Source organism: Neltuma alba, unplaced genomic scaffold, assembly GCF_004799145.2.
Source record: "Neltuma alba isolate B1F8T4 unplaced genomic scaffold, ASM479914v2 tig00011777_pilon, whole genome shotgun sequence".
NCBI lineage: Eukaryota > Viridiplantae > Streptophyta > Magnoliopsida > Fabales > Fabaceae > Neltuma > Neltuma alba.
In genome coordinates, this window is record NW_021636400.1 from 238,036 (window position 1) to 264,959 (window position 26,924).

At 33.4% G+C, this 26,924-nt stretch overlaps 3 long non-coding RNA genes across 3 annotated transcripts; 2 read left to right on the plus strand and 1 right to left on the minus strand.

Moving 5' to 3' along the window:
- Positions 1–481: 481 nt before the first annotated feature.
- LOC114717830 (uncharacterized) lies at positions 482–15,366 on the minus strand. The gene is made up of 3 exons (XR_003737756.1): positions 15,179–15,366; positions 14,608–14,614; positions 482–492 (listed from the first exon to the last, which is right to left on the minus strand). It is a non-coding gene; the product is annotated as an uncharacterized LOC114717830 (long non-coding RNA).
- Positions 13,453–15,562, plus strand: LOC114717829 (uncharacterized). The gene is made up of 4 exons (XR_003737755.1): positions 13,453–13,822; positions 14,732–14,782; positions 15,352–15,433; positions 15,548–15,562. It is a non-coding gene; the product is annotated as an uncharacterized LOC114717829 (long non-coding RNA).
- Positions 15,563–24,287: 8,725 nt separating this feature from the next.
- LOC114717801 (uncharacterized) lies at positions 24,288–24,866 on the plus strand. The gene is made up of 3 exons (XR_003737749.1): positions 24,288–24,375; positions 24,468–24,583; positions 24,764–24,866. It is a non-coding gene; the product is annotated as an uncharacterized LOC114717801 (long non-coding RNA).
- The last annotated feature ends 2,058 nt before the right edge of the window (positions 24,867–26,924 follow it).

Here is a 26,924-nt window from a genome sequence, read left to right on the forward strand (position 1 = left end):
CAATAATGTGCATCATTCCTACAAATCATGGGATGAGGCAGTAAAGGTTTTTTAGGCATATGAGCTTGGGAAAGCAGAAAGCTATGGTGGTGCTTCCATTGTTAAAGGAGAGGAGGAGGAATCATTTGTTCAGCTTGAGAATGCAGACAGCTCTTGTTCTACTTCAATGAGCCATAGTTCATTTAGCCTTGACTCAGATGCTATGAAGCATATCCTGTGCTTAGAATTAAAGGTTCTAAAGGCACAAAAAGAAAGAGATAAGGCTATAAAGGCAGCATGATATGTATGAGGAGGTCTTAAGTGAACTAGAGATCCTGCCATTGGAAGATTAGTTTAGCCTGATTGTCCAATATTTCTTCCTCTTTGGTTCTTTGGCTTTGTATGGTTCTACTGGAAGGAGTAGAGTAGGTTGAGGCTCTTTGGCTTTTTTAAAGCTTCTGTTATTGGTTTTTGTCTAATGTTTTTGTTGTTTAGTTTTGTTCTGGCTGTGTGCTTTTGTGCTTATCAGGTTTTGGTATGGTTTTATGGGTTTTTCTCTAGCTTCGCATGGTGCAGCAAATGAGAAATGGCTACTTAAATCTGATGATTTCTTCCTGTAAGTTTCTCCTAGGTATTTCATTATTGGATATAGGCTTCATAGAGCTCACTTTTGAATAGCTTAATTTCAGGTATGCTAATCATCCAAATGCATATTGGACTGGCTACTTAGGAAGTTTGAGACTTTTATCTAAATTTAGACATGAATTTATTGATTACAGCTTTTTTTGTATTCTGATATTCCAATTGTTTTACAGATTCAAGATTTTGGGACAGACTGGGATCTACAAGTAAATCAACCAATTGTTGGAAATTATTACCCTGTATGCTCTTCAAATAAAATGCTCCTAATTCCTATATCTAGCTTCTGTAAATGTTCAATGTTCAACTTGTAAACTATATAGCTTGAAACTTTCATCCTGGCAAGCAAACAAGTTTTCTTCCATTTTTTTTTCCAGAGGGGGCATTTGATAGATAGATCTCAAGTCCATTAAACTCCAAAGGGTTTGACTTTTACACTGACATTTGATAGATGGATCTCAAGTCCATTGAGCTCCAAAGGGTTTGACTTTTATGCTGATTCAAGCGTCAATATTTTTGGAATAAAACAAAAAGTTTCAAGTACGTTTTATTCTTGCTGTTATTTATATTTTAAACTATCTTCTTAATACTTCAAATGGACATTAATGTATGTTATGCTTCCTTTTTTGCAAGTTAATTTAGGAATACATTTGCAAGATTGTAAACCTTCAGTAGAGTGTTACCTATCCGTGTTCCCTTTTATTTCTCTGTTCTAAACTTTTTTTCTCTGCAAAATTTCTTTGTTCAGTTTGGATGTTTGGCTAATATTTCTTTGTTATAAACTTGTCTGTCTATGATGTTTTGCTAATATTTCTTTGTTCTAAACTTTTTTGTCTCTGTAATCTTTGTTCAGTTTGGATGTTTTGCCAATTTCATGTTTCCTATTTGAAATTATTTGCATTATTCTCTCTGTAAGCTACTCCCATGAAAAGGCACCCAGCCTCATCAATAAAGTGTTACAAATTTCATAGAGTACTTTAATATTCTGGAAGATTCTGCTTAGGTCTATTAGAGAGAGAGAGAGAGTTGGTGAGATTTTTAGTGCTATTTTCTAATGGAAAGCGTTCCTATTTTCTTCTTCTCTTAGTCTATAGTTCTAGGTCTAACTAGCATCATAACAGTCATTATTCTCTGTTTTAGCCTTTTCTCATTCTAGTCTCTTAATCAAACTCAACCCTTGAAAAAGTTTTAAACCTCTTGTTATAGGTTTCAAGCATGTGAGCACTAGTGGAGAAGGTTATAGTGGGCTTTGGTGTTGAAAAAAACTCACTGCTTTCCCAGATCTCCATTTTGGTACCAAGAATTATAAGCTATCCTATTTTCTTCTATTACTTAGTTAATATTACCAGTTCTAGGTCTAACCAGCATTATAGTAGTTATTGTTCTCTGTTTTAGTCTTTTCTCATTCTAGTCTCTTAACCAAAACTCGACCCCTAAAAAAACAAATTTAAAACCTCTTATTGCAGGTTTCAAGCATGTAAGCAATGGTAGAGAAGGTTATAGTGGTCTTCGGTTTTGAAAAAAAACCCACTTCTTTCTCAGATTTATGTTTTGGTACCAAGAATTATATCTTTGAACATTTCACATGTAAATCTACTGCTAAATCTTTGAGAGATTATGCATACCTTTCTTTGCTCCCTTGTTGTAGGTTCTTGTTTTTTTTTTTTTTTGCTCCCTACTAATAGTGGAGGAGACTGTAAGGTTTTCTCATTGATGTCATCAGGTTGATTACTGAGGAGTTTGGTTCTTTGAAAGATTTTAATTTAATACACCACCAACCCACACAAAAGCTAAATGTGTCAGAAGATTCCTTACTTTTTTCATGGTTCCCATGTGTTATCTAGGAGGAAGCTGCCAATATATGGACTGCCCTTGGTCCTTACGCGTCCCCATGTGTCCTCCACTCTTGGCTTTTACATGTTCACATGTACAATAGTTGGGGCTCACAATAACAGCTATGGATGCTGGAGATTTTGGTCGGTGTTGGGCCTTTTGCATCACTCGTGAGGACAATGGACTTGATGTCATTTTCATGTTGGTCTTTTCTTTTCTTTTTTTCTTTTTTACCCTCAACATTTTCTTGTTGGGACGGTAATGTGAGAATGAGATAGGAATATGCTGATGAGATTTATCATCCTTTTGAAATGTCTAGAGCATGGACTATATGCATTTTTCTATTATTGTTTAATTGGAAAAAACTATTTAATATTTTTATCTATTATTTGTTAGATAACTTTTTTTAAAATTTAATAACAAACAATCAAGGAACAAGATGCCTCTAGCACTTTAAAGTTTTTTTTAGATGTGTTAAGCATTTTAAATCATTTTTTGTGTTTATTTTTAAATTAATAATTATATAATTGAAAAAAAAAAATTAATATACTCATTTATTAATAAATAATATTTTTCTATTATTTGTGAGATAAATTTTTTTTTAGAATCTTAAGTATCTGACACTTTATCTTTTTTTTTTTTTTGGTGTGTATAGCATCTTAAAGTATATTTTTGGTGTTCATTTTGAAATTAATAAATTAATAATTATATAATTGGATTAATAATTAATTAGAATAATTAGTTATAATAAACTATAAATTATTTATAATTATATTCTAATTTTAGAAAATTTTATTATCATAATTTGAATTTTACAATTATAAAAATTAGAATGGAAAAATAAAAAAAATACTTCTTTTGTTCCTAATTATAAGAGCTGGAGGGGAGGTTAGATGTGTTTTTAAATACTACCTCCGATCCTAATTATAAGAGCTAGCTGACTAATTTGAGGAGATTAAGGAAATAAGTTAAGTTAGTTATTTGTCACAAACAAATGTTGTATTTCCTAAAATATTCTTACTAATCAAGTGTAGTGGCTAGAACTACTATTAATAGAAGGACTACTTTGGAAAAAAAATACATAAATATGAGAGATAAAGTGGATTGGGGTCTTATATTTAAGACCAAAATAAAAGTCAAACAAGACCTTATATTAAGAACTGGAGTTAGTATAAGACTTTAATCCATAGTCTCTCAAAATTATCTTTATAATAATTATATTCTAATTTTTAGAAAATTTTAGGGTTAATACAAAATTTGGTCTTTCAAATTTTTCTTCATTTTGGTTTTGATTCCTCAAGTTTTAAACCAAAAGGTTTGGTCCTCAAGTTTCTTTTCATCTAAAATATTGGTCCCTATAATCCAATAAAAATTTATATCATTTTGCCCCTTGAGGGACCAAAACTAAAATGAAAGCAAATTTGAGGGACTAAAAATTATATTAATCCAAAATTTTATTATTATAATTTGAATTTTATAATTAGGAATAATTAATATGAAAGTTCTTATAGTCTCAACCGATTTTTAATTAGAGCCTTATAACTTTTTTCTTTTTATCAAATCCTTATAATTTCACATGTTTTTAATCAAGTTCTTATAATTGTTTTCTTTTTATCATATCCTTATTATTTTACCTTATTTTTAATTAGGTGTTTTTATTTTTTATTCTTTATTCTATAAATAATAAATTATTATAATAATCTTATGTATATATTCTTTTAAATTTTGAGTTAAACATATATATCATTTATTTTTCAATTCTAATTTTTATAATTATAAATAATTTATACTTAAATATAATTAATTATTCTCTTTAATTATTAATTACTAAATGATTATATTAATTATTTTGTCCAATTATATCATTATTAATTTAAAAAGGAAATTAATTTTAAAGAATAAAGTTAATAGATAATTTTTTTTAAAACTACAAAGGACATAATTAAAAAAAAAGTGAAACTATAAGGACTTGATAAAAAAGAAATAAATGGAGAGGCTTAATTAAAAACACATGAAAGTAAAATGATATGATAAAAATAAATTTTTATAGGGATCTAATTAAAAATGAGATGAGACTATAAGATCCGGAGATTAATTAGCCCTTATAATTATGAAAATTAGAGTTAAAAAATAAATAATACTATATCCATTCCTAATTATAAAATCCATTTAACTAATTAGGGCAGATTAAGTAAGTTAAGTAAATTAGTTTAATTATAATGATTATAATTGTATTCTAATTTTAGAAAATTGTATTACTCCTCTTGTTCTTAATAAGACATAATTGTTGAGTTGATCTTAGTCCTACATATAAGACTTATTTATCACATTTATCAATTTTTCTAAATTATCTTTAGTGGTACTTTCTCAACCATAATCAAATAGGATATGGAGGAAGGATATTAAGAAAGATAATTATAGTATTTTTAAAAAAATATGACATTTTTTTTATAATTAACTAACTTATCTAAATATTTTAATCAAATCCAAATAATTAAATAGGTCTTAAATTAAAGATCGAGGAGTATTATAATTGTAATTTGAATTTTATAATTTGAACGAATCACTAACCTAATTCCTGCTCCTTGTTCGGTCGTCCCTCCTCCGCCACTTAAGTTGTACTCGCACTCGCAATCTAGTCGCAGATCAGCCTTGGCTCCTCCTCCCCCTATCGCCTCCCCCCATCGTTGGTCCTTCGCTCCCAGAGTCGTACTCTCAAAGTTCGCAGATTCCTTTTTCTTCTTCTTTTTCCCCCTTCGCTGAATCCCTAACCTAATTTCTCTCATAGCAATTTCGTAATCCTTCTCATTCGGTCATCACTCCTCCGCTCCGACAATCACGCTCGTAAAGTTCGTGGGTTCCTTTTTCTTCTTCCTTTTCCCCTTTCGTTGAATCCCTAACCTAATTTCTCTTATCGTAATTTTGCAATCCTACTCGTTTGATCATCACTCCTCCTCCATACTCAGTCATACTTGCAGATTGGCTTTGGCTCTCTTCCTCCTATCATCAACATGTTGCTCCTCCGCTCCTACAGTTGCAATCGCAAAGTTGCAGGTTCCTTTTTTCTTCGTTTTCCCCTCTTGCTCTAATCTAATTCGATTTGCTCCTTGTCTTTGTTTGCTAAGTTACTACCTTTGTTTGCTCCTCATCTCCAGTTTCTTATTCTCTATAATTATCCTCCTAGATTATAAAAGCAAATTGATATTGCCCAAATTCCAGAATACGCGAGAGAACTCTAATCTAGTTCAATTTGCTCCTCGTGTTTGCTTGCTAAGTTGCTGTCTTTGTTTGCTTCTCATCTCTGGTTTCTCATTCTCTGTAATTGTCCTCCTACATTATAAAATATCTTCAAAGCTTGCCCTGTGCTTCACGGGTATACTTCTCTCTCTCACACACACTTCAGCTCTCTCTCTCTCTCTCTCCCCTTCTTGCGCCTGCCAGGGGGAAATGAATGGTAGGGGGTATTTAACACCCCCACACAATTATTGGGGGAGGGGAATTTCAAACCCAAACCCCACGTTTTCCACCCCCCTCCAACTTTCCACCAAAATATCGGTGGAAATTTGGACCTTTTCTTTTTTTTTAATAATAAAATATTATTATATTATATTATATTATTTTTCAATTTTTTTAAGGATATTATAGTTATTGTGTTTATTGTTTAGTCCTAAAGTACATGGCACCATTATTGATTCAATGAAAACAAGCTAATAATTAAATATGTTGTTAAATAAGTTATCAATTAGATAAAAGTTCAACATATCTTTACATTTTCCACATATCTCTCATTGTATCTAACTAACTAAAACTTACTCCATGATGATGTAGGAAGAGAAAGAGAAGCAACCCAACAAAAAGATATTCATATCTTAACAAGACAATATAATCATATCAAATTCTTAGGAACTATATTCATATCTTTTAATTTAACTTCATAAGTTCAAAAAATATTTCACGTCAAAAACTTGCTCCAATAATGAGATTGATTAACTTTTATTTTCTTATGAAAAATATGTATCAATCATCATATTTTTATATATTACATAAATTATTCAAATATTATAAGAAAATTAAAAATTACATAAATTTTGCTAGCAAAAAAAAATCATAAATTTTGCATTAGCGACACAATTAGCAACGGATTTCTGACGAAATTTAGCCACAGATATTTTTTCTGTTAGAAATTCCGTCGCAAAGTTGGAATAGGCTAACCCCACCTCTTCTGCAAATTACCCACGGATTTGCGACGGAAATTCCGTCGCTAATTTTTTTGACGGAATTGCGACGGACTTGCCACGGAATTTAGTGATGGAAACATTCCGTCCCAAATTCTGTCAGTATTCGTCATTTAGCGACGGAATTCTGACAAAATTTAGCCACGGAAATTTTTTCCATCAAAAATTCCGTCGCAAAGTTGGAATAGGCTAACCCCACCTCTTCTACAAATTACCCACAGATTTGCGACAGATTTGCGACAGAAATTCCGTCGCTAATTTTTCCGACGGAATTGCAACAGACTTGCCACGAAATTTAGCGATGGAAATATTCTGTCCCAAATTCCGTCAGTATTCGTCATTTAGCCACGGAAATTTTTTCCATCAAAAATTCCGTCGCAAAGTTGGAATAGGCTAACCCCACTTCTTCTGCAAATTACCCACAGATTTGCGACAGATTTGTGACGAAAATTCTATCGCTAATTTTTCCAACGGAATTGCACGGACTTGCCACGAAATTTAGCGACGGAAACATTCAGTCCCAAATTCCGTCAGTATTCGTCATTTAGCGACGGAATTCTAACGGAATTTAGCCACGGAAATTTTTTCTGTCGGAAATTCCGTCGCAAAGTTGGAATAGGCTAACCCCACCTCCTCTGCAAATTACCCACAGATTTGCTACGGAATTGCGACGGAAATTCCGTCGCTAATTTTTCTGACAGAATTGCGACAAACTTGCCACGAAATTTAGTGACGGAAACATTCCGTCCCAAATTCCGTCAATATCCATCATTTAGCGACGGAATTTTGACAGAATTTAGCCACCGAAATTTTTTCTGTCAGAAATTTCGTCGCAAAGTTGGAATAGGCTAACCCCACCTCTTCTGCAAATTACCCACGGATTTGCAACGGAAATTCCGTCGCTAATTTTTTCGATGGAATTACGATGGACTTGCCACGGAATTTAGCGACGGAAACATTCCGTCTCAAATTCCGTTAGTATTCGTCATTTAGTGACAGAATTTGTGATGAAATTATTCCATCGCTAAATTCCGTGGCAAGTCTATCGCAATTCCGTCGGAAATTAGCGACGGAATTTCATTCAGTCGCTAATCCGTTGTTTTTTTGTAGTGGATATAGAACTTTCATTCCATTCAAAGTCCATGGCATTTTCTGAGCCTCTCGTGGTTAGTTTTTGAAAACACACCCATCTCTTATATAAATATATATATTACTCCCTCCGTTCCTTATTATAAGAGACATTTGGTGCTTATGGCATGTTCCTATATATAAGAGACACTTAAAAGTTGTCTCTACTTTTTTGTGTTGATTTCCTATTTTACCCATATTTATTGTCTCCAACTCACGCTCTCTCTCCTTCCGACTTCTCTTTCTTTTAATAAATTACCATTGTTCTCTCTCATGTTCTCTCTCCTTATTAATGAGGGCATTTTTGGAAAAAAAATTATACTTTTTACATATTAATTGTTCTTAACTAATTTTAACTGTTTTTTTTTATCAACGTAATTTGGTTATTCGTCTCTTATAATAAGGAACAGAGGGAGTATTAATCAATTAATGATTAAGGGAAGATCGAATCATGTATGTACGAATGTGGGTGAAGTTTCTATTGGAAAAGATGAAAGATGTGAAAGAACTGAGCTTCGGATGTGAATTTAACTAAACTTGAACATCTTTTCGTGTTTGGAGTTGGAGAGCCTGGAATTGAAAAATGGGTGTGATTCCTAAGCTTTCTTATTTTAAGTTTCATTCTTTTCCATTAATTTGTAATTCTAGATGTCAAACCACATTGTTTTTCTTTTACACTTGCTTTTGTGAATTGAGCTCTTTTTGTTAAATTTGTCCTTAAATTACAAGCTAGCTTATCTCTAAGATTTGGGTTCTTATTGTATCTAACGGCCATGTGGCTATGACTATAACAGGCCAGTATTCAATATTTCAAGCCGTTTAATGAAACTCCAAATTAAAAGGCACAATTTTGATAGCACATTATTTTCTCTGCCTTAAACCTGTTCTAATCAGAAACTCACTTTACACGCACACGCACGTATGCACACACAGGCACACACAAACATTTTATCTCAACGACATAAATTTAAGCTGTGTAATGAAACTTCAAAAGCTTACTGTTTAGATGGTCAATTCCTCTACCATCACTACAAAAAAATTAAACTTTCAGTGACGACTTTCAGCAGCGACAAAAGAAGTCGCCGCTGAAAATATGACTTTCAGTGGCAACAAGAAGTGTCGCCGCTGAAAGTCAAGTCCTTTTGCGGCGACAAAAATGTCGCCGCCAAAAGTGATAGTTACGGCGGTGACTTTTCATTGTCGCTGCTGTAACTGCAACTTTCAGCGGCGACAAAAGTTGTCACCGCTGAAAGTGTATACTTTCAGTGGCGACATTAGAGTCGCCGCTGAATGTCTTTTCAGCGGCAACCAAAAGTCGCCGCTGAATCTTCTTCCAGTGGCGACAATTTATATCGCCACTGAAGCGACTTTTAGCGGTGACACTTGGTCGCCGCTGAATCTCTTTTCAACGGCGACACATTGTCTCGCCACTGAAGCATTGTCGCCGCTGAATCTCCTTTCAGCGGCGACTTTGAAAGTTTTTTGCACATTTTTTAATTTTTTGTAAAAATTTTATATTATAATCTTTTATTTGTGTAATTAAGTAACTTTGATAATTAATGTTATTTTATGTATTTTTGTGTTAGAGAGAGACTAAAAGGAAGATAATGTGGTGTTTGAGAGAGAAAGGGAGAGGAAGAAAGTTTGGAGTTTATATAAATGGCATACACTATATCCAAATATTTGAGAGATGGAATAGAAAAACATTGTGCATGGGAGAGAAATGAGATGGAGACATGCATGAGAAAGTAAGCAAGTTTGAGTGATGGGGAAAGTAGTGAAGGATAGAGTGTGTGTGTGTGGGAGAGAGAGAGAAGGATATTATAATTGAAAGAGATAACATAATTAAATATATGAGAGAGATTATTATAATTAAATTAGTGTGAGCTTACTTAATTAACATAATCATATTTGATGATGAACATATGTATGAGAGGATTGAGAAATAAAATTATTGAAGGAGATAATATAATTAATTAAAAATGTGTGAGAGATATAGATAATAAAATCGTGTATATAGTTAATTAAATATTATTACTATTTATATTTTTTATTTAAAATGTGATTAATTAAATTTTGTATAACATATACGGTTGCATATTATATGTATATATATTTTCTGTTCGCTGATGGTTTCAATCAAATTCGTTGTCCTGACTGGCCAGGTCTGTTTATTCTAATCTGGAGGTCCTGTGTTCGAATCTAACAAATCCCCATGTTTGATTTTTCACACTTTCATTTTGGCTCAAAAAGGTTAAAAATAATTTGTCATCTGACTGGTTCGAACAGGGGACCTGGTGGAGGTTAATATTTCCCCCCGGCCAATGAAGCCACGCGCGTACTTGGCAAGGGTGGCGAATTGTTTTTATATATAAACTTTCTCATTTTGAAACCCAAAACAATTTAACCCGCCCCAATCTTTTGAAAATTTTACCTTTCCCTCTCGATCCCCAACGCCGCGCAGCAAAAGCTTTGAGCGTCTGACTTAGCTTCCAACGTCCATTTTTGTGTTTATTCCATCACTTCCAGCGTTCTTTCTTGCTGTCATCCTTGTAAGTGTGCCAATCTTCTTCTTCGCTTTTGAAGTCTCACTAGTGCAAAATACCAATTTAACTTCTACTTTTGGTGTCAGTTATACAGGAAACAGAAGTTGTATGTTCTTTCAACACTTTTCACTTCTGACCTCCTCGAACTTGATGCCATAAGCTTACATATGGCTTCTGTTCAATTTTGAACAAACTCCATAAATATACCAAATAATTTTAAATTATATTTCATTTCATATAATAACATTAGGACATCTTCTTCTATAAGGTATAAATGCATTATTACGTACTATGGTTTCATTTTTATTTAATTAATTCCATTAAAAATTTTAATTTTTTAAATTGAAATAATATATTTTTTAATTCTTTTTTTTCTTTTTCAATAACTGAATAGTTTTTAATGAGAAATTTTCTTTTAAATGATTTTATACAATTAAAAACTTGATTTATTTCAAACTAAAATTAAGAAATTATCTATTTATATTAGGTACAGCATCTAGTATATATCTAACCAAATGTTGTATGCAATTTTTTTTCCTACAAGCTGTATGTAATTTTTTTTATGCCTATTGCGTCTGGCCCATAATAGACCAGCAGCCGTAGTTTGCTATGGCTTCAGTCCTGACTCGGTTGATACTTAAAAAAAAATTTCCCTTCCCTCCATATTTTCATCAGCGCGCCCTCTGTCTTCGGTAGTTCGGTCATCAGCTGTGTTCTTCTTGCCCCATTCCTCCATATCTGTCTTTATGGGTGGTCTAGTAGGTCTCGAGCTAATCGTCTTGCTTTCTGCTTATTCTATCTTTGAATTGGTTCCGAGTCTCGCCTTCTTCGTTCTGTCTTCAAGGTGGCAGTTGGGACTGGCGTTCTTCTTCTTCGCGTTGGGTTCGAGCAGGTTCGTGGGTCTCACCTTCTTCTTTATCTATCTTCGAGTGGCACTTAGAATCTGCCTTCATCACCTTTTGGGTATCACCGAAGCTGCTCTGCTCTTTCTTCTTCACCTTTGTCGATGATGCCTTAGGTCCTGCATATCTCAATGCTGTGCGTTGACAGTAATTTGTTTGAAGCTTAGGTTCTAGTGAGTATTTTAGTTTTGCTGATCATTTTGGATTGTTGCTGAAACTGAAAATTGCTTGATCTGTTAAAGAATCGTGTGATTGCCGTATACTCTGTTCGTTCGGTTTTTTTTTTAAATTGTTTCTGTGGGATTTTCCACGATCTCCTGTTTATTGTACATAGAATGGTAGTTTTGCAGTTGTAAATGAGATGAGAAGTTATTTGGTTGAATGGGTTATACTTGCTAACATGATGACCAATCCTTACCGTGATTTAGGAGTACAAATTTTTGTTGTGTAGGAAGGGATGCTGTCAAGAATGCGAATGTCCTTTTTTGTATTAAATTGCACTATGTTATGCGAAAACTACATTCTGATCAAACTAGAAAAATGGAGCAATGGTCATTGAACCAATTCACTTGATAGAAACACAAACCAATAAAAGTAAAGGAATGAGGTTGCGTGATTGATAAAAAAGATCCAAAAATCAATTCTGTTGCTGAACCAATACCAGCCAATTTAGCTGTGAACCTATCAAAAATCAGTTCTTATGCTTTTGGCACCAATTAGTTTAACAAGTAAGACTTTTGCTGAAATCTTGTGCTGATGTGCGGCAAGTCAATGCACCAGGTTTTTTTTTCCCCCTGAAAACTAGTTCTGAATTCTCTTGTTGAAATATTTGTTTGTTGAAATCTGTTTCTGTTGCTAAACTCTGGGTTTTCAAATGTAACAATTTTCCTGAAATCTTATTTTGTTTATGTAGCAAGTAATAGCTTTTCAAATGTAACAGGTTTTGTTTTTTCTCCTAAAATCTTGTTCTGCAATTTCAGTTGCAGAAATATATGTCTGTTGAAAGATGTTTTTACTGCTGAAATCTTCTAATGTCATGACTTGGAGTGGATATGTTTGGTTTATGGAATAACTTTTAATTAATTTTGTTTTTATCGTGTATCTACTTGCAAAATGTAGGAAAAGATTTGTGATAGTCGGAATCTATTGATATATGTGGGTATTGAAGAAATCTTGTAAAATCTACTTAAAGCCAAGTATGAACTTCACATAGTTATGAGGATCAAGGATAATATTTCATTAGGAACTGATTTCTAAGCTAAATTTAAAGGAAATTTATTTGAGATGATTATTTCATGTTCTTAAAAATTGTTAGGTCGATCATGTTGATATAATGTGATGAATGTGAGCACTTACCAATAATCAAGTTGTTGGGGTTTCAGCTCTGCTTGAAGCTGCAAGAAGGACTAATTTTAAGGGTAGCGTCAATGAAATAACGACATGATTTGCAGCAAAAAGGTATATTTTACATCTACATCTTCTTTCATTTTATTAAACGGAGTTGTTGCAGTGAATATACATACATATATATATATATATATATATAACTATTGTTGCTGTTCGAATAGATGACTATGAGATGTACAAATAATTTTGCTTGTGTGTGGCGTGAGGAGTGAACTTTAGAAGTCAACTAACACTAGTGCAAAATACAAATATAACTACTACTTTTGGTGTCAGTTATGTAAGGAACAGTAGTACTATGTTATCCAAATACTTTTCGCTTCTAGTCTCCCAAGACCTGATGCCATAAGTGTGCTTATGGCTTTTGTTCAATTTTGAACAGAAGCCATAAATATTCAAAATAAATTTGAATTATTTTTCATCTCATAAAATAACAATATGAAATAGACACATTTTTATTTTACTTATATTTTTATTTAATTCATGTGACAAAAACTTTAATTTTTTTAACTCAAATGATTTAGTTTTAATTAGTATTTTTGTTTTTTCTTTTTACAAATTGAAAATTTTTATGAGAAATTTTCTTTTATAGCATATACAATTAAAAACTTGATTTTTATTTTTAAATTTTAATTGTCTGTCTATCAACGGCGTTTGGTGCAAAGTGGACCAGCCACTGTTGCCTGGTTATGGCGTCGGGCCCAAGCTGGGCTTTTAAATTTTTGGTGCCTGGTCCAATTTAATTATTAAAAAACTTGGATTCCCTCCATATGGTGCACCCTCCCTCTTGCCCTTTTCTCTCAATCGCGCTCCGCTATCTATTCCTCTTCTTCTCCGTTTGTGGGTGGTCTCCACTGGGTGTCACCGGATCTCCTTCCCTCTGTCTCGTTTTCCTCTCTATCTTGGAGCTGATTCGTGGGTCTGACCGAAATGTTCTTCGTTGAGTCTAGCCTTCTACTTGTTTCGTCTTCAAGCTAGGTCGCGGTTCTCTGTTGGGTCTGATCAGAAACCTCTTGCCTCATCTCTTCTTCCTCTTTCCTTCATCTTGTTCCATTTTCGAGCTGGTTCATATGGGTCTTTGATGGGTCTCGCCTCCTTCTTCGTTCTGTCTTTGTTTATGATCTCTTCCCTTTTGACAGCAGTTGCTTCAGTCCAAGTAAGTTTTTTGCTTATGCTAATCATTTTGGATTCTTGCTGTAACTTAAAAAATAGTTCATCAGTTGAGGAAAGTTAGATTCTTGTGCTGTTTTGTTAAACAATTTTGTTCTTGTGTATCTTATATTGTTGAAATCTTGCACTGAATTGTGGCTAAAGTTCAAGTACTTACTGAAATCTATGTGGCTCTTGTTGAAATTTGTCCTTTTTTGTTTCGGTTGAATTTGCTGAAGTGTGGCAAATCACTGCAATATTTTTGCTTTTGGCACCAATAAATTTAACAAGTAACAGTTTTCCAAATGGCATTGTCTAAGGAAATGAATATCTGATTCAAAAATAGAGTTGCTATAATGAATATATATATGTATAATTGTTGTTGGTGTTCAGATGCATTACAGGGGATTATTATACATATAAAAATCTGTTTCAAAAATCTGATTCAAATAGATTATTATATTAGAGCAAAAACCATTTACATTTTAGAGTATGAAATCACAACAATTTCATTTATATGTGTATGTTTTTTTTGGGGGGGGCACTAAATCCATCTGTCCTACCTAAACAATAACACCTTTTTTGTTCGTTCTCCGAATGACATTAATGGGGAGGCACACACGCACACACATATATGAGAATGCCCTTTGTTTTATTTCAATTGTTTTCCCATCCATTTATTTACACACACACACATATTCTTATATAGTCAATTCTATTTAACAATCAAAGAAACAAAACAAAACATTTTGATTTTTTGAGAAGTGAAGCAAAGCATGTATTTGATTAGACTCCATATCTGTAAGCTATTCAATTTTTTTTTAACTAACTCATTGATTATGATGATGATGATGATGATGATGTGCACTTTACATTCATTGTTTCTTGTTATTAAATTTCTTTCAATGACTTGAAGCCCATCAAGTTGAGCGTCGAGGAGCAACCTTGGAGGCTGTGACATGTTATGGTATATTTTTCTCTTTATATACGTAATTTAGGTTTTTAATTACATTGCAAATTGTATGAGGGATATAATTTTAGATATTAAAGATTCATCCTTCGATGACTATTCGGTCCTGAAATGGTGGAATAAAAATTCAATTCTTGAATATATGTATGTATATTGTTCTCTTAGGCTTAACAATAGATGATTCAGTTTCGATTTAAAAGTCTAGATTGGTCATGTCTAGTTGTAGATCTTGTAAATTTGCATAAAAGTAATGTCCCTAATAATAACGGATTATTCTATTGTTCTTGTATTAAGTGTTTGAATATTTATTATATAGAAAAGAGATGGATGGCGGTGATGTGATTACTAAGAGGCCTCTTGTGAAGGTGTTATGTTATTTTCCTATAATACCACGATTTAAGTTTTTATTAGCTAATGTCAAGTTACAACTGAGGTATAAATAACCATATGATTTCTTTCATTTCCCAATTAGCACCAATTGTAAAAAGGTATGTGGTTCTAATTCATCTCTCAATTAGGTCAAAACTTTCTTAATGATGTGGTGTTCATATAAGTTTATATTGTAGCGGTTATTGGAGGCTTGCTGCTATCTATCCATGTGATTAGGCTATATATTGGTTTTGTTCTTTGCAACGGGTCCATTTAAAGGTATGGTGCCATTAGTTTCCTACATGAAGATTTTTAGAGCATATAGCAGATTTGGTTCTGATATGATCATCAATTATTCTATCATATTCACGAGGCTTGCTATTATAACTGTAGGTACTCACAAGTCTCTGTTGGATATAATTGCCAATTTGTAGATGTTGGTCATGATGAATATGGCACTGATTGCAAGTCTCTAGGCTATCAAACGCATATAGATCCCTACTTTGCCTTGTGTGTAAAGCTTTTGTGATTGTATCTATTAGCAACATTTTGGGAAGTTGTAATTCTTCACTTTCCATTGGATCAGTTGCGTCCCCTTCTGTCGTCCTATCAGGTTAGATCTCTTCAGCATTCCAAAACAATTTAAAACCTACCAAAATACAGATTAAGTAACTCACTCTTTTAATTAAACTCATTACCTAACCCATGCTTTTGCTGTGAGAAGATTCTCTTGTTTCTATTTAAGTCGTGGCTTTGATTCTAAATTCAGTAACCAGATCTAGCTTTGATTTTGGAAAAAAAAATCTGGCTGTAATTGTATATGTCTTTTAATGTGACCAGATCCCAATAATAATTTTTGAACACTACTGCAGTTAATAGATTTTATTACAATCAAAGTCCAAAATGGGCCCTGATCTTGCTTCCTTTAATCAAACTTTTAGATTGTCTTTTATTCACATGACATCAAAAGCTAGAACCGCTTTCCCCTGTTTTGATTATTATTTGTAATAATCTACTTGCTGCAATGATATTAATTCATGGCCGAACCTTGGTTTCTTCTCCTGATAAATGGTTCAACTGAGGTTTATTGTTTATACTCCTATTAGTAGGTCTGTTTATTGTTTATACACTGTCATGTGGGGAATAATTTTAAATCACGCTTCTACGTCTTGGCCTTTTAAAGTACATCAGATATATAGTTAGGATGGATATATAGTCAGGACGGATAGAGTTTTTATTCATGGCCGAACCTTGGTTTCTTCTCCTGATAAATGGCCTTTTTCTCTGTTTTTGTTAATGCTAGACATGGAGATATTTGTACAGTGCTCAGCTTTTATGAAATAGAAATAGATAAAAGTTGGTTGGATGTTAAAGATAGAGGCAACCTAAGATATATTAAAGGAGTAGATGGTTTTCTCGAATGGGCATTCCCTCATAAGGGAGTGACAAGCAAAATACGATGTCCCTGTAAAAAATGTATGAATGTTATATTCAAAGCGAGAAGAGATGTCAGGGTTGACTTATTGAGTAAAGGTTTTTGGGATAGTTATAAGGTGTGGGACTTACATGGGGAAATTCTTAGATGTCAAAGTAATTGTGAGACTTCAAGTACAACAGCAGAACATGATACTTATGAGGAGAACCTTACAAGAATGGTATGTGATGCATATTCCCTTCTATGAATGATATGAACAATGAATTAAATGAGAATGAAGAGCCTAATGTGTATGCCAAAAGGTTCTACGACTTGTTAAAGGATGCAAAGATAGAACTTTATCCAGGTTGTGAGAAGATGTCAAAATTGTCTTTTATTGTAAAATTGCTTCAATTAAAGTGTCTTAACCATTGGAGCAACAAATCTATGGACGCATTGTTGGCCCTATTAAAAGATGTTCTTCCAGAAGGGGCTTTAGTGCCAAATTCATCCTATGAAGCTAAGAAGATAATTCGTGATTTGGGTTTAGATTACCATAAAATTGATGCTTGTGGAAATGGGGGGAACATGCAAATGAAGAATCATGTCTTAAGTGCAAGATGCCTAGATGGAAGTTGAACAGGCAAAAGGAAAAAAAATTTCCCAGAAAGTCTTAAGGCATTTTCCGATAACACCTAGGTTACAAAGGCTTTATATGGCAAGAGACACTGCCAAAGAAATGAGGTGGCATAAGGAGAAGCATATAAATGATGGTGTATTGAGACATCCAGCTGACTCTCTTGCTTGGCAACACTTTGACCCACAATACCCTAGCTTTTCTATTGATCCAAGAAGTGTTAGATTAGGTTTGGCAAGTGATGGATTTCAACCTTTTGGGAATATGAGTGCCAATATAGTATTTGGCCTGTAGTTTTGGTACCATATAATTTGCCACCATGGCTTTGCATGAAAAGTCCATACTTTATGATGACACTTCTTATTCCTAGTCCAAAGTGTCCAGGTAATGAAATAGATGTTTACTTACAACCAATGATTGAGGAGCTGAAACAATTGTGGGAAGTAGGGGTGCAAACATATGATGCATTTTCTGAATCAAATTTTATTATGTATGCAGCAGTGTTGTGGACAATAAACGATTTTCCCGTATATGGAAATCTTTCAGGATGGTCAACTAAAGGCAAGTTTGCATGCCCTTGTTGTCACAAAGACACGCATTGCATTTCATTAAGGAGCAAGTTATCTTACATGGGTTATAGGCGTTTTCTTCCACAAAATCACCTGTGGCGCAAAGATGCAAAATCATTTGATGGAAAAGAAGAACTCAGAGCTCCACCAATTCCATTAACTGGAGATGAAGCACTTATGCAATTAGAACAATTGGGTAATATATCATTTGGGAAAGGCCAAAAACGAAAGTGCCCTACAGATAGTAAGGCTTATAATTGGAGGAAAAGAAGCATTTTTTTCCAACTGCCTTATTGGAAAAATTTGTTGATACAGCATAATCTTGATGTAATGCATATAGAAAGAAATGTTTCTGATAATCTTGTATCGACAGTGATGGATTTACTTGGAAAGACAAAGGACACATTAAAAAGTAGGTATGATCTGGTGGATTTGGGCATTAGGAGTAATTTGCACCCGATTAAGAATGGTAATGATGTTTATAAGCCTCCTGCTCCTTATACGTTATCCTTTGAAAAGAAACAATCCCTTTGCAAATTCTTGGCTAACTTAAAAGTACCTGATGCTTTTGCATCTAATATCTCAAGGTGTGTCAACATTCATGAGCGAAAAATATTTGGTTTGAAGTGCCATGATCACCATGTGCTATTGCAGGAAACATTTCCAATTGCAATACGTGGTTTACTGCCTCCCCAAGTATGTGAACCAATAATACAATTGGGAAGATTTTTTAAAAATCTTTGTTCAAAGTGTTTAACATGTGAAGAACTTGACAAACTTCAAAGTCAAATAGAAATAACTTTGTGCAAGTTAAAGACCATATTCCCACCTGCTTTTTTTGACGTAATGGTTCATTTGCCTATACACTTAGCGGGAGAGGCAAAAGTTGGTGGGCCAGTTCAGTATTGTTGGATGTACCCCATAGAAAGGTAATTCACTTTAACAAGGTTACTTTACAATTATATTTATAATCTATCATTTAAAACCATTCAATAAGGCTCGACTTTTTGTTGTAGGTATTTGCGAACTCTCAAGTCATATGTTGGCAATAAGGTCCAACCTGAAGGATCAATTGCAGAAGGATATTTGGCAGATGAAAGTCTAACTTTTGTTCACGATACTTGAAAGACATTCCTACTAAATTTAATGTGCAGCATCGGAATGATGACATCAATGATAATAATATCAGTAATGAGCTTTCAGTGTTCAAGAAAAGTGGTGAAGCTAAAGGACATTTTGAATCAGTCTCTCTTTCTTATGAAGAGTATTGTCAAGCAAGAATGTATGTGCTCCAAAATTGTGAAGAAACTTGGCCATTCATAGAGTACGTCAACTTAACTTAATAAGAGTGAATTTGTTATAATTTATATTTTTCTCACTTGTGTAAAAACATGTAGGGAACATAGGAGAGAACTTGAAGCTCGGGGATTAATGAGTGAGCAAAGGCAATATAAAGAGTTTCCTGATTGGTTCTGTTCACGAGTAAGTTCTAGACTTTGAGCTTTGAAGTTTATATTAATAATATTCATGCATATTTAAGAAATGATTCTTCTTTAATAGGTGATAGCGTTGTCCACACAAGGCTTTGTAAGTCCTGAACTCAAAAGTTTATCAATTGGTCCATCAAGAGTGGTCAATCGTTACTCTATGTTTATAGGCAATGGATTTCGCTTTCATGCAAAAGATCGGGCAATAGGGAAAAAAACTCAAAATGATGGAGTCATGGCCAAGGGTGATGACACTAATGCTAATAAAGAATATTATGGTGTGTTAGATCATATTTATGAGTTATCTTACATAGAGAATAAAAAATTATACTTGTTTAAGTGTCACTGGTGGGATGTCGCTAATTATGGCAAAGGATATAAGGTGGATAAGTATGAGTTCACAAGTATCAACACTCAATGTTCATTACAAACTAATGAACCATTTATTTTAGCATCTCAAGCAGAGCAAGTTTTTATGTGGATGATATTGTTGAACCGGGTTGGATTGTTGTTGTCAAAACAATCCACGTGACTTGTTCAATATGCCGATTGAAATGTTAATGTTGGTAGTGGTATTAATATTGCAATGGTTGATGAAGAGCCTTATCAACAATTGGTGGTTAATTTAAATGCAAGTCTTATACATCATGATATCTTTATTGACTTGTGTGGAGATGATGTCCAACCCCAAACTTTCATTCAAGTAGGAGAACCATCACAAAGAAGTAATATTCATACTATGGAGACTGGATTTATTGATGATAGTGAATCCAATTCACTAGTTCATGAAGATAGTGATGAAGAAGATGTGCTTGATGATAATGATAATGATACTGAAAAAGAAAGTGACATTGAAGGTGAAATAGAAGATAATGATAGTACCACAGAGGACTCAACAGAATGAAACTATAATCCTTATAAATGGTAGTTTTTACTAATATATTCTTGACAAGTTAGATTTTGTAATTTTTGTTAATATGTACTATGTTCATAAAGAGTAGTTTTATTAACATAAAAAGCAATCTAAATTTTGTACATTATTACAGGATATGTCAAGGCTAAAGAGAGGACAAGGTGGGAGAAGCTCTTCCTTCACACAACATGGCAGCACAAGTAGTGGAGGTATTAGCTCTACCCCTGCAATTAGACCTACCATTTCACCTCGACCACTCCAAGTGCAATTTGAGGAATTGCCTGCCGACTCTCCCCTACTCAAAACAGTAGTGCAGGTAAATTTTCTTTACTTTTATATAATACAAGTAACTAATCAGCATTACATACTTTTGACTGTATTATTTGTTCACCTAAATGATAGGGTCTTCTAATATAATTAAGAAAGGTAGAGGAGTTTATAAGTTGCTCAATGTGGACTTAATGACTAAATTTGGAGGAAAGATTGAGCTTACTTTCACAGATGACATGACAAGAGCAGTAGGGCGAGGAGCAAGAGAGCTAGCTAATTATTGTGGTTATGTTATTAGAACCACAATATCTTTGAAGGATTGTGTTGAATGGAAGAATGTTTACACAAATTATATTGATGTTATGATTTTAAAAGTGAAGGTACAATTTATGTTTAGTAAATATATATCTTAGTTTATTTATGCTTTCAAAACAAGTACTTATGTTGATATTGATTTTTATTTTAGGAAAAATTTCAACCTGCTGTTGCAACAGATGAAGAGAAGTTCCAAAAAATGATAGTGACTACATTGCAAAATGCTTTCAGAAATTGGAAGACCAACTTGCATACTCACTATAAGAAATTTGACACTGATGAAGAAAGGTTGGCAAATCCACCTCAAACTGTAAGTTTTAAAGATTGGGAGTGGTTATTAACATATTTTCAGTCAGATCCATTTAAGGTATCTTACTAAATACTAACTATTTAAATGGATAATATAACTATATCATTCAACATGCTTAGTAGTTCCTCAAATTTCATGTAGAACAAAAGTGCTAGGAACACACAAAACCGAGCAAAACAAGTAACAAAGCATACATGTGGTCCTCGATCATTTACAGAGGTTGAGTTCTCTGTAGTAAGTTGCCTCTTCACTACATTTTATTTTTCTCATCAATTTTTTTTATTTTTCGAGATTTGTTATTTTTGTATATTATGCTTTATAGAGAGACCCCACCACTGGACAGCCTGCCCCCCCAGATCAGGTTTGGGAGATAACACATACTAGGAAGACCGCAGATGGCCAGTTAGAGGGTGGATCCGCAATCTGAAGAGATTCATGTATACATAATATTTGTCCTTTATGTTTAATTAAATAATTTTATTTTTTCATTAATGTAATTTGTAATTTGTCACTGCAGGATCGTATGCATGAGCTCGTTTAGCAGCAATCCTTAGAGAGTGATGCTCGAATGACCTCTGATGAGATATTAACAGCTATTCTTGATGAGAGGTCAGGATATGTTAGAGGAAAAGGTTATGGAGCAGAGCCTCAAAGGAAGAGACTTCACACTCAATCTAGTGATTCACTTGAGAATGTACGCACACAGTTGTATGAAGAGTTTGAAAGAAGATTTCAAGAGGAGCGAGAAAAGATGGAAGCAAATCTTGCTGCAGAGCGAGAGAGGATGGAAGCAGAACGTGCAGCAGAGCGAGCAAAGATGGAAGCAGAGCGTACCCAACTTGAACAAAGGATGGAGCAACTGATGGAACGGAGAATACAAGCTCAGTTCACTGCTTTCATGCAAAAGATGCAGTTAAATGCTCCTGCAGATACCCCTACTTCTAGCGTCCCTCCTTCTACATAATTTTTCTTTAACATTATGTAATGTATCCTTTAATTGAATAATTTTTTTTTTAGTTAAAGACACAAAAACACTTTGATGGTTATATAAATCTTATCATTTAATATATTATATTTGTGTGTTAATTACTTTATTTTTATTAAACCTTTTGATAATATTTATCAGGAATATAAATAAAATTTTTTGCATAATTAATATATTATAAAAATAATTAAAATCACAAAAAAAGGGTAATCAGCGGTGACATTAGGTTGCCACTGAAAATATAATCAGCGGCGACAAAAGTGTCGCCGCTGAAGCTTGTTTTAGCGGCGACATAAGTGTCGCCATTGATTATGGCTTCAGCGGCGACAAAATGTCGCCGCTAAAAAGGATTCAGCGGCGACACTTTTGTCGCCGCTAAAAAATGATTCAGTGGCACAAAAGAGTCGTCGCTGAAGCCACAATCAGCGGCGACATTAGTCGCCGCTGATTCTTATGTTTCGGTGGCGACTCTTTCCCGGTGGTAAACTCTCACCTTTCAGCAGCGACAAAAAGTCGCCGCTGATATGACTTTCAACGGCAACTTTTAGTCGCCGCTGAAAATTCACTTTCAGCGGCAACTATTTTTGTCGCCGCTGATAAGTTTCAGCCACGGCCGCTACGGCAACGACCTGGCGGCAACAAAATGTCGCCGCTGAAACTTTTCAGCGGCGACTAAGGTCGAATTTTTTGTAGTGCATCTAGCATCTAATTTTAAATTAACCTAACTAACATATATAATTTTTAAAAAAATCAAGTTATAAGAAAATTATTGAACTTTGAAAGCAGCGATTTTGTTCCGTCGACGGCCAATACCTAAGTAATCAGCAGCGAGACCGTTTAGTGGCAGAACTCATTGATGAAGAAGCAATGGTGAATGATCCATGGAGTGGCAGAGCTTGACAAGGAAATTTGGACAAAATAGTTTCAATGAAGATGGTGGAGTGTATGAAGAAAAAATGGATCCTTAAATAATTTAGACTATATATTATTTTTATTTTACTTTCTTTCCTTTATTAGTGCTTAATTACACAATCATCATCTTCGTTTGTTATGTTACTTATTTTCTGATAAATGAAACTAAGTGTTAAGATTACTGAAATTTAATTAAATTTACTAATTCAGAGAGCCAAACGTATATGCCTTTATTTTTTGGAAAAAAATGTGGAGGCTGAAACGAACACTTTAGACTTTAAAATAATAAAAATATCAAAAATCAGAACGAGAATTCGAACCGTTTAAAACTTTTCTGAGACCAAATTCGACAATCCAAAAATAAGATAGCCAAAAAAAAACAAAAGAAAAAAAACCCCAAATTTTGTTCCCCATAAGTATTGCAATTTGCCATGATAACGGGAAACTTCACCAAGACACCAAACCTCTTAGATCATTGCATCGAAAAATGGTTTGCTATGGCAAAAATGCTACCAGCATGACAACCCATATGCTTTAATTTATTTTTAAGTTACGAAAAGTAAGGCCATAACTAGTTTCTATGACTATAAAAAGGAATGACTTTTTTACATGAAAGGAAACGGAAATAATCAAATCAATCATGTTGAGGAAAAATGACACAGAAATACTATTTGAATTTCAAAATAACAGAAAGATAAGGTTCACATGTTAAAATGTTTATAAGAATAGTCAATACCTTTGCAAAAACAGTGAGCACCACCATTTCGGCATTTTAAAATTCAAGAGGTATTTTTTGGTCTTTTTTCTTTATATTTATGTTAATATGAGTTTCCTTACATCAAGCGTAAGGAATACGCTAGTATTGCTTTCAAATTGTATTACTTTAGTTGTTTAATCTCATCCGTTCATGAGACTTGGAAAACAGTTATATGTCGTACTCGTATCATTTCGAGATTCGAATTTCTTTATCGTCCATCTTGGGATTCAATCCACATTTTTCAAGAATATTAAAATGTTATGTTTTGTCCACTACTCACCAGATTAATGACTTTCATGAATCTGAGTCATTTATTGTAAGAAATTTGAGGCATTTAATTAAAATATATATATTATTTTGATAGCCCATTGATTTTCTTATCATAAACCTAATATCTGATAAAACTTCGGCACACGTTGTTTTAACTACCGATTGTTTTTTTCACCTCAAAACTTTATATCTATAAAACGCCATTAGATTATGTGTTTAGATACACAAACTTGCAAATTGATTCTTATGAAATTTTATTTGCTCTGGATTTCATGAAGAAATTGCTAATGAAATCTAATGAAGAAAAAGAAGAAAGTATCGATGCAATTGGCTTCCCCTCGAGTTTGCTTTTGAATAAATCAGATCAATGGAATACCAAAAGGTATTAAACTTAATTTAAGCATTTATTTTTTGTTTGAGTTGTTTGATATGATTCCGATGATGCTGATCCTTAATTTTTTTGCGGTCATAAAGGGATCGGAAGAACTTGGCCAGCATGTTCTTCTTGGGAACCACCGAGATGCGTAGTCATGTTGAGCATTTGGGTGGATTCGATGAAGGACAATTGGGATGCTGAGGAATTTGGAATGGTATAGGCACTAATTTCGTCTTCACTTTTCAACCCTTATATATTATTTGTGTTCTAAGATAATTTTTCCTTTTTTTACGGCTTTATGCTTATATATTTTCATTTAGTTTTCCTGGCACATTTTGGTAGTTATACAACTTGTAGTAGTAAGCTCTCTAATCAAGTTTATTTGATTATGCAGATTGGTTCCAAAGCTGTAGCATACCCAAAGGTAGACTTCCGCGCGCTTCTTGGAATTGTTTTATTGCTATAGCTCCACCCTCAGCAATGCATTATAATTAACATTCAGGCCAGTATTTCACAATACTTTGGGTTTTTTTTTTTTTTTCACTGATGCAATGCTGAAAACTAACACTACATTGTTTTTTGCTGGGTGATTATAGCAGATTTTAAGGCTAAGTGAACTTGATCGCGACTCCGATTTTGGGCTCTACATTTGTTGGTTACATGGATCGCACATATAGCATGATTAGTACTTGTCGATGATCAAATTTTTGGATAAATTGTTAACCAAGAAATTTCACTCAATAACTTCATATTGATTATTCTTTCCGGTCTGTGAACATGTCTGTTGTTGCGCAACATGGAAGAGTTCCATCTATTGACGTTATGGATGAACAAAAATGTTTGAAAAGTAGGCCAGCAATGAATGCTATTGCTTCTACAATTTCTTCAAAGCTTGACAAGATCGACCATTATTGATTAACCTCAAAGTCCAGTGGCTTGTGCTATGTCAGAAGGTAGATGATTCACCAGCAGCTATCAAAGACACGTCAATTGATTGTATTATCTGATTGTGTACAAGCTATTCACTTGATTACAAGAAACTGAAATATTCATTTTCATTTGTTTCTTTTGCAGAGAGTTTGATAATTATGCTATTGTATTAGCTAAACAGGCTCCTAGTTTACAAGTTTTTTTTTTCTTTGGTCAGCGAACATGATTGGAAAGATTCCTAAACAATGGGAAATTTCACACATGAAGGCATTTGTTCTGGTTGATGTAATATTATATCTAGCTTGGGATTTGAAAGGAACTTAAGCTTCTGGTGATGAGGTTGATTAAGGCTTGTTTCTTTTCATTTTGTGGATTATGGACCCAACTGATCTGGGTTATAATTAATAACCCTCAATATCATTTAAATAGTACCTTTCGTCTAGTCATGTAATTGATTGCTGTGCGAATTTTAGCCGTTCATCAAAAGCAAATTGAGTGATTTGATGAAACTTTTAATGTCAAAACCCACCTATGTAACGCATTCCAAAGATCCAAGTTTGGTAGTTGAGTTATCAATAAGAAGAGATCATACACAATTGGTTTTCATGGCTACAAAGGGGAAATATTTTTCATAAGGGAAATCTATAATGATAATTAAATTAATCATATATTCATGTCCATTTTATTTTATTTTATTTTTAATATCTAGTGTAAGGAGCTCAATAGTATTGCTTTCGACCGTTCATATATAATATCTGAAAAACAACTATATATCATCATTTAGAGATTTAAATTATACTTTTCAAAATGATTAAAATGGTAAGTTTCGTCTACTCAACTCATGTAATTAACGACTTTGTGAATCTTAGTCATTCATCAAAAAGATCTTAAGTGAATTGATGAAACTTTGAAAGCAAACTCTTTTGAGATGGCTCATTACATCAAAATTAGATAGGTTATGTTATCGTGAAAAAAAAGTCAAAAGACCCTAAAATTAGTTTCCAAAATTAGAAAATGGAAACACTTTTCATGTGAAGGAAACACTTATCTAGCACAAGAAGCACGCTAGTATTACTTTTATAATTATACTACCTCTGGTTTTAATTATAAGATCTCGTATATAATTAGCAAACGAAGTCTTATAAATAAGACCAAAGGTAATATTACTTTCATTGTTTAATCTCAACCATTCAAAAGACCTAAAAAAAAAGCTATTTGACATATTATTTGATGTTAAAATCACATTTTTTAAGATTATTAAAATTATTCATTTTGTCCACTCATGCAGTCGATGATATTTGAATCCAAGCCATTTTATTGTAAGGGATTTGAGTCATTTGATGATATTGAAAAAATACATAGTTTTAATAGCCCATTGTTTTTAATCAAGATCCTGAAATCTTGTGGAAGGCGTGCATTGTTTTTCCCCCAATCAAAAGCTTAAAATCTGATGAAACTTTCAGCACATAGGCAGCTCACTGTTTTCTCCATCTTAAAATCTTATTTGCATCTATAACAAGCCTTTAGCTTATGTATTTGTATGTGTTTTGACACAAACTTTCAAATTGATCATTAGTGTAATTGCTTGGGGTTTCATTAAGAAATTGCTTATGAAATCTAAGGGT